The 8,126-nt window shown below is 40.3% G+C and overlaps 1 long non-coding RNA gene across 1 annotated transcript in view; it reads right to left on the reverse strand.

Annotated features, from left to right (window-relative positions):
* LOC109850449 overlaps window positions 7,104-8,126 on the reverse strand; it is a 1,170-nt gene continuing 147 nt past the window's right edge. Inside the window, exons 2-3 of the long non-coding RNA XR_002249440.1 lie at window positions 7,790-7,891; window positions 7,104-7,305 (exon numbers count right to left, since the gene is read on the reverse strand). This is a non-coding gene — a long non-coding RNA (uncharacterized LOC109850449). The remainder of the gene's footprint in view (window positions 7,306-7,789; window positions 7,892-8,126) is intronic.

Consider the following 8,126-nt stretch of genomic DNA (forward strand, 5'->3'; position numbering starts at 1 on the left):
TAGAGCAGAGAGCCTTGAGTTTTGGTGAATTAGAGCAAGAGAGAGAGTCTTCCTTCTTCACAAACATCCTCAAGAAGCTTCTAGCGAGTCCTAGAGATCTAAGCTCAGACTTGATCTTTGGAAGAGTGAACATCTTACATCGATAAGATATTCGCTTCAAATTCTTACTTCGATAAACGAAGGAAGAATCATTAAACCCCTCACGGTTCAATCAGAATCTGTGATTTGGTGGTCCACGAGTCAAAGCGCTCCCGGCACAGGCAAAGATCCCACGCAAGCAGCGATCCAAACAACGGTCCTGCGTTTGTTTCTCAAGAGTTGTAATTTTCCTTTTGTTGTGTAAAAGAAGTCTTATAAAAAGACTATTTCTTTTGAATTTATTGTAATCGACCGAAGATATAATGAATTCCACAACGAAACCAACTTTTGACGCAAACAAGCTGGCGACCACAGTGGGAGCCAACGGTCTCGCTGCCGAGACCGTCGTGTCGCAGCCGATCAAGATTCCAGTTGAATCCATGGTCGAATACGAATTCGACCAGACCAAGTTTGAGGAATATCTCTCATCATCCTCTTCAAGATCTTCATTATCTCGCAAGTACAAGAGGATCTCACAATTGAGGAAGAGTTGCATGCCAAAGAAGGCACAAAATGAAGACTCTCGCTTGATTGTTGCTGAGAATTTCACTCGCAACACCTCTGCTCAAAATGGCTCTTATCTAATTGAAGAGTCATCGAATCAAAGCCCGACGACATTGACGAAAAGAGCTCGTCAGAGACAGCGTCAGCGTCTTGCTCGTCAAATAGCTAAGGCATTTGAACAAACCGACGGAGTTCGTTATTATGCGGACTTAGAGTCGAGGAAACAACAAGTGGTTCGTTCAACGCAACGACGAACTACTCACGTTTCTGCACAATTCACAACGGAGGAATGGACACTCATCAAAAGGGCTCGTTCGACCCTCCAAGAACGTATACAAAAACGTCGTGCAAACGTTGTTCATGCCCGTGCTCTCTTACAACAAAGACGAGAAAGGAGGAAGGAAACGGTGACCAAAGAATCACCAAAACTCCGCCAAGTTTGGATTCTGAAGTCTGGACTTATGCAAAATCAGCATTCGGAGCCCGTTAAGACTCCATACCCACAAGGGGGTGGTTCTAAACGTGCGACTCCCGACATAACCTTGGATCGCTTAAAGACAAAAATAAATTGTCCTGAGAATGCCAACAAGGTTTTATACTCCCAGAAGAAGACGCATTCACCAAATGATATCGTCATACCTGGGAGATCATACCAACAGACGATACGATTTTTTGGCAATCATAAAAAAAAAACAACATTTTCAATCGATCAACCAAAAAATGAACACAAAAAATATCAGAAATAAGACGTCAAAAGAATCCCCATATATCACATAATTCCCCAAGCGAAATTCAATTAGAAATCAACAAACGAGAGATTAAATTCCTTAATCGAACACCGAAAACATCAGAAAACCTCAGAAATGGACGCACTCACCTCCTATCGAACAATTGAGAAACAAAACCGTGCCAAATTCGTCGAAATTCTCAAACAAAGTCCAATTCGAAATCATCAAACGAGATCCACAGAAAATTCGGAATCAAAGAACAAACACAATCAAAACTTGGCGCTCAAAACCCAAAAACAACACGAATCGGAATCGCTCACCTCCGATCGAACAACTCAAGAACAATTCCGCGCCAAATTCGTCGAAGTTCAAGCCGATGATAGATCGCCTTGATAAAATCGCCCTCCGACGAACTCCGATGTACAAAACCCCGCGAATTTCACCCGACCGACCTCCTGATCACGATCGGACCACAGAATTCTCTTCATCCAATCCTTCCCTATTTTCTACAGATCTTAAAGAAAATTCCCGATTTTTTTCTGATTTTTATTATTTTTTATTTGATTTTTTTTCTATTTTCTCTGTTCTTAGATCGCCAAAACCCTGAACCACTTCTTTTGCTTAAACCCCAACTCTTATACCATTTGACCCCGGCAACCGGTCTAGCCCGTAAAACCCCCGCCACGTCTACCGCCTATGCCCGGTCTCCATCCCACCGAGACCGTTTCTTACCGTCCACCGATCCCTCCCTTAGGATCCTGACACGTGTCGGACGGTTGGATCGTACGGCTCTTCTTGTTAAATTTTTAAAAGGGTTTTTCTCCGCAAACTCAATTTTGATATGTTATGATCTATTATATCACATTGACTGAGTCAATAAAGAATTTATAAGAGGTCTAGATTTCATCTTCTGTCAAATAGCTTTTGGCGCTTATTTCTCCAACATCCCTTGCAAATTTGTTACTAATGTCTAAATCGTTGTAATAGATGCATAAGTAATAATGTTTATCTATTTAGAAACAATTGAGTACAGGTATTAAGAATGGCTTTGAAAGTGGATGTGCTTAGAAATAAATCAAGAAAAGCTTTGGGTTCAGGATAAACTTCCTTTTTGAAATGGACGCCACTTTAGTTCATAGGGACGTGATTGTGATAGCGGTTAGCTTTTAATTCTGGCCGTCCGATTACGATCCAACGGACGATTCTAATTAGTTATTAAGAATGTAATTAGTAAGTAACTAGCGGTTGAAGAGTTGGGGGTTAAGTGTTAATAGGTGGCGAGAGCGGAGAAGGTTTAGAGAATTAGAGGAATTAATGGATAAGATTTCCGTAATTTTAGTAGTTAATAAAAAGGTTTGCGGACAAGAATATTCGAGATAATCTTTGAAAGCGGATCCAGATGAGGATTTATGAGGATTTTTAATCTGGAAAATTATGTGGGCCCCTGGCGGAGTTGGCCTCATTTATTTGGTGGCATATAGAACTCATGTAACAGGTTTGCAAAAGAGTAAATAGGCCCTTAACTTGGGAAGATTATAAGAAAACTCTCTTAATTATAGAGATTGTTGATAATAGGTGTTAGTAGTGGGTTTTTAGTCCCACATTGGTTGTGAGAACATATCTCACCCTCCTCTACTTGTATAAATATACGTGCACACTCAATATCAACTTAAGAAAAATTTACTTAAGACTCTATCTCTCTTACTTTAACATGGTATCAGAGCTAGGGTTATTATTTCCATTTCAATAAAAAATTTTAACGCTTCTGCGTTCTTTAGCCAAATCTTGGCATTGCTGCTTTGCAGCCCTTTAAACGCCTTTTTTGCGTTCCTTTGCTAGATTTTTTGCATTACTGCTTTGTGACATCTTAACGTGTTTCGCGTTCTCGTATTCAAGATCGTTTCTCGATCACAAATTTACGGCATCACTGTTTCAAGACCATCTCTTGGTATCAAATTTACGACATCTTCGTTTCAATACTGTCTCTCGGTCTTAAATTAACGGCATCGCCATTTCAAGTCGTCTCTCGGTCTCAAACAAACGGTATTGTCGTTTCACAGTTAGTTACGACATCGCCGTTTCAATCCATCTAGACGTCTCAACATTGGTATTAATCCGTTGTAGCTCTCTAGCGTGAGCATCAGATCCGATCGATCTTCGGGCCACCTTGTTCGCTGGTTGCTTCTTTTTTTTCAGATTTAATAGTCATTTTAACCTTCGGGTTTCTACATTAACCTTTGGGTTCTTCTTTAAACATTTAGGTTTCGTTCAAGGATTATTATCTTGAACTTTGAATTGTTGTTATTATGGCATCTTCACTGGTACTTACTTCTCAGGCTCGGTCTAAGCTCTTTGCACCTATTGCAAGAAGGAGGGACATCGCTTTGAGACATGTTCTCAGCTTCGTCATGAGTTACGTTCCTCGAGAACTGGCTGTAGTCAGTGATCCCCTCAGTCTCGATCCTCTAGTGCACCAGGATTACCGATCAATGTTATGTCATCTACCACTTTAGACCCTACCATTTAAGCTATTGCAGATATTAGCCGTCAAATTGTGGTTCTTCGGCATACCACCTCTCCATCTGCTACAAAACTATCTGATATTCGCCATCAAATTGAGGCTCTTCAAGCTATTACAAATATTAGCAGTCAAATTACGGCTCTTCAGCATACCATATCTCCATCTGCTGTACAACTCTCTGATATTCGATAACCATCAAATTGATGTTCTTCAGTATAGAGCCTCTACATCTACTGCATAACTCTCTGGTATGATTATTGTTAGTTCTTCAACCAACCTTTCGGTCTCTAGTATGAATGATCTCTGGATTTTTAATTCTGGTTATTTCTTTCATATGACTCGTAATGTCTCCCTCTTATCTTCTGTCTTTACTTCCTCTTCTCTTCCCCTATCTACATGGCTGCGGGACAAACTTTGTTTATCACTCAATATGGCTCTATCATCCCACTAACTGACACATCTGGTCGTCTAACTCTTGGCCCCATCTATGTGGCTCCTCAGTTGTGTTTGAATTTAATTTCTATTAACTCCTTATGTATAGATGGCCTACTTGTCTCATTTTCTTCTATACATGTATTGTACAGGATCCACAGGCGGGCAAGACTGTTAGGGCCGGTCGAAAGAGGCACAAACTATATTTTTTGGAATATCTTCACCTTCCAGAGTCCATACGTTAACGTTCTCTTGTTGCTTCTGTAAATCCAAAATCCTCTATCTTGCTTTCCGCAGATTTGTGGCATAGACGACTTGGTCATATGTATCATCAAAGGCTAAAAAGTCTTATCCAATCCGGAGTACTTGGTCTCGTATCCTCTTGTTCTCATATTGAGTCGTGTACTGGTTGTAAATTGGCTAAATTCATTGCTCTACCGTTTCCAACCAGTACATCTGTTTCTACTTTCTTATTTGATTTGATCCATTCTGATATCTGGGGCCAGCTCCTCTGACTTCTTCATCTGGCTACTTATATTATGTTAGTTTTATCGATGTTTTTTCTCGTTATACATGTGTCTACCTACTCAAAAATCATTCTAACGTGCTTGCTGCTTATCAAACCTTCACTGCGATAATCTTCACTCAATGGTAAGTATGTATTAAAGTTTTTCATTCTGACTGTGCCAAAGAATATATATCCTCTACCATGTGCTCTATCATCTCCTCTTATGGGACTATCTTTCAACAGTCGTGTCCCTACACTCATGAGAAAAATGGTATTGCTGAATGCAAACATCGTCATATTCTTGATACCACTCGATTCATGCTCATTTCTTACTCTGTTCCTCATCATTTCTGGGTTGAGACCATTCTCACTGCTACTCATGCTATTAATATCACTCCATCTAGCTTTCTTTCTGGTGCTACTTCTCATAATCGTGTTTATACTCATCCTCCCCATTGTAGACGTCAAAAATGCTTACAGACATCCAAATATCACTCAAGACAAAGAGAAGGTGATAAACATCAGTATCTAAGTCATGGGAGATCATACAAGCCCAAAGGAAGCAAAAGGATCTGTGAATCAACATAAAACAATGTGAATTCACAGAACAATGCAAACTACAGCGTGTGGGCGCGGCAGCTCATGGTGCCGCGGCTACAGCGCGGCAGCTCATAGTGCCGCGGCTAAGACGCGGCAGTTCATAGTGCCGCGGCTTGGGCGCGGCAATCCATGGTGCCGCGGCTACTATAGGGGATGCTACAGCGGTTACGAGGTAGTTATGTGATGATTATGTGAAGTCTACGTGGCGGCGTATCAGAAATAGAACGTGTGCTGACGTGGACAAGCAGTTGAACCACGAAAAAGGTGGTTAAAAGTCGTGGGAGGACAGTTTCAAGCACGATGGAACGTGCTGGTAACTGCCCCTGTGGCCGCTGCAGTTCATGCTGCCGCGCCAATAGCCGCTGCAGTCCATGCTGCCGCGCCAATAGCCGCTGCAGTCCATGCTGCCGCGCCAATAGCCGCTGCAGTCCGGGATGTCGCGGTCAAAGGGATAGTCATTGATCGGCTATTTCTTCAGTTATTGTCCAAGGAGGCTATAAATACCCCCCTATGGCCATCATTTAGAGGGGCTGAGCATTTCCAGAGCAGATTAGAGCAGAGAGCCTTGAGTTTTGGTGAATTAGAGCAAGAGAGAGAGTCTTCCTTCTTCACAAACATCCTCAAGAAGCTTCTAGCGAGTCCTAGAGATCTAAGCTCAGACTTGATCTTTAGAAGAGTGAACATCTTACATCGATAAGATATTCGCTTCAAATTCTTACTTCGATAAACGAAGGAAGAATCATTAAACCCCTCACGGTTTAATCAGAATCTGTGATTTGGTGGTCCACGAGTCAAAGCGCTCCCGGCACAGGCAAAGATCCCACGCAAGCAGCGATCCAAACAACGATCCTGCGTTTGTTTCTCAAGAGTTGTAATTTTCCTTTTGTTGTGTAAAAGAAGTCTTATAAAAAGACTATCTCTTTTGAATTTGTTGTAATCGACCGAAGATATAATGAATTCCATAACAAGGTCAACTTTTGACGCAAACACCCGTGAGGATCCCAGCCCCGGTTTTTGAGCCTGAAGCTATAGCCTATAAATAGCTCTTTTAATTGTTCCTAGGGCTTTGGTGTAAAGGCTTGGTGAAAAGTGCAGCAAAGAAAGGCGGCTGTGCAAGAAAAAAAAAATCAGCAGAGTTCTTTCTTTGGTTGGCGTGCAAGTGCGAAGCAGAGCAGGGGAAAATTCGTGGCGGGTGCAAAAGTGTTGGCAGTGTTCTTTTTGGGGAGCGTGCAAAGAGTCCTTTTGTGCTTTTGAGAGAGATATTTGTGTGAGGGTTTAGATTGAGTAGTTGTAAACCCTAGTTGTATTATCTCCCTCTAATAGTAGATACCCCTCCTTGCCCCGTGGACGTAGGCAGTTTGCCGAATCACGTAAAATTAGTTTGTTTGAGTTTGTGGTCATTGTAATAGTTATTAGGATCCCTCGACAGGTCAGTCCTAGAACTGATGAGAGGAAGAGCCGATATCTCACTTGGTTGAGATATCCGCTTCAGATTCTTGTCTCCTTGGTGAGACGGGAATTCTTATTATTGATCTTTCTCTCTTATTGTGCACCAGAAACTCTGCCGAAATTTCCGCTGCGCACAACAATTAATATGTAACTTCACTAAGAAAAAATTGTCTCGTATAAGTTACCATAGAAACTAGCAACTCAAATTAAAGAAACATGTCACTTGAATTGAAAAACCTTAGGATATAACACAGAATAATATCTCTTAAATTACATAATAGTTTTTATAAAGTCAATTACATAATATATAGGCTCAGTAAATAACTCTTTCCATTGATTATACTAATTAACTTCTACCAAACAGAATAATATCTCGACGGGTCTGCTCATCTATTCCCGGTGTCTTCAACGGGCTTCATACACAGCTGCGAACAAAGGAGGGGGAAAAACAATTCAGCCATGAGAATTATTAGTACTGTTGAACTAGTACTAATTAGTTTGTATTAAAATGGTCTAAATTAGAATATCCTAAATGTTTTGAAGTGATTATTAATACAATCACATTTCTTAAGCAAATAAGATATTGCGCTTTACATAGCAAAACATTTGAGCAATTTAATTTAGTGGCAAACCAAATTTACTTTTGCAGATCGAACAATGATGATTTCACTTGATAAAAACAAATTTCCACTTTTGCCATTTGCTCTTCAATTTAGGATCTCTAATTATTCAATTACCCACTTTATACATGAGCTAGAGAAACTATGAATGTAACATTGTTAAAAAAGTGACAAACGGAAGAGGAGGAAATAGGAGTTCAAGGAACTCAGAGCTTATGGTCAAGAAATTAAAATGTATTACATAAAAAGTAAAAAAAATAAATTGCTAGAAATTAATTTTATTATTTACGTTTGGTAGTGCGCTTCTTGTAAAGAATCGTACAACGCTTGCATTTCTCGCACTTTGGAGGATGCTGACTATTAATGTCGAACGTAGTCTCCTGCGAACAACCTAAACGTGACTCCCAATGTCATTAGAAAGTGAATTTGCAGCCCATGCACATATGAAAATTTTCAAAATTACAAACAAAACAGAAACATATATATATCTTTATCCAAACACGAATTGCAAATTTTATCAAAACACCTGTATACAAAGAGGTGGTCTAAGCGATTCATGAGAAATATAGGAGGATTGTTTGGATGCTTTGAACTGTTTTCTTTATTGTTCAAAACATTGTGCTTCT

This window comes from Asparagus officinalis, chromosome 7 (genome assembly GCF_001876935.1).
Source record: "Asparagus officinalis chromosome 7, Aspof.V1, whole genome shotgun sequence".
Lineage (NCBI taxonomy): Eukaryota > Viridiplantae > Streptophyta > Magnoliopsida > Asparagales > Asparagaceae > Asparagus > Asparagus officinalis.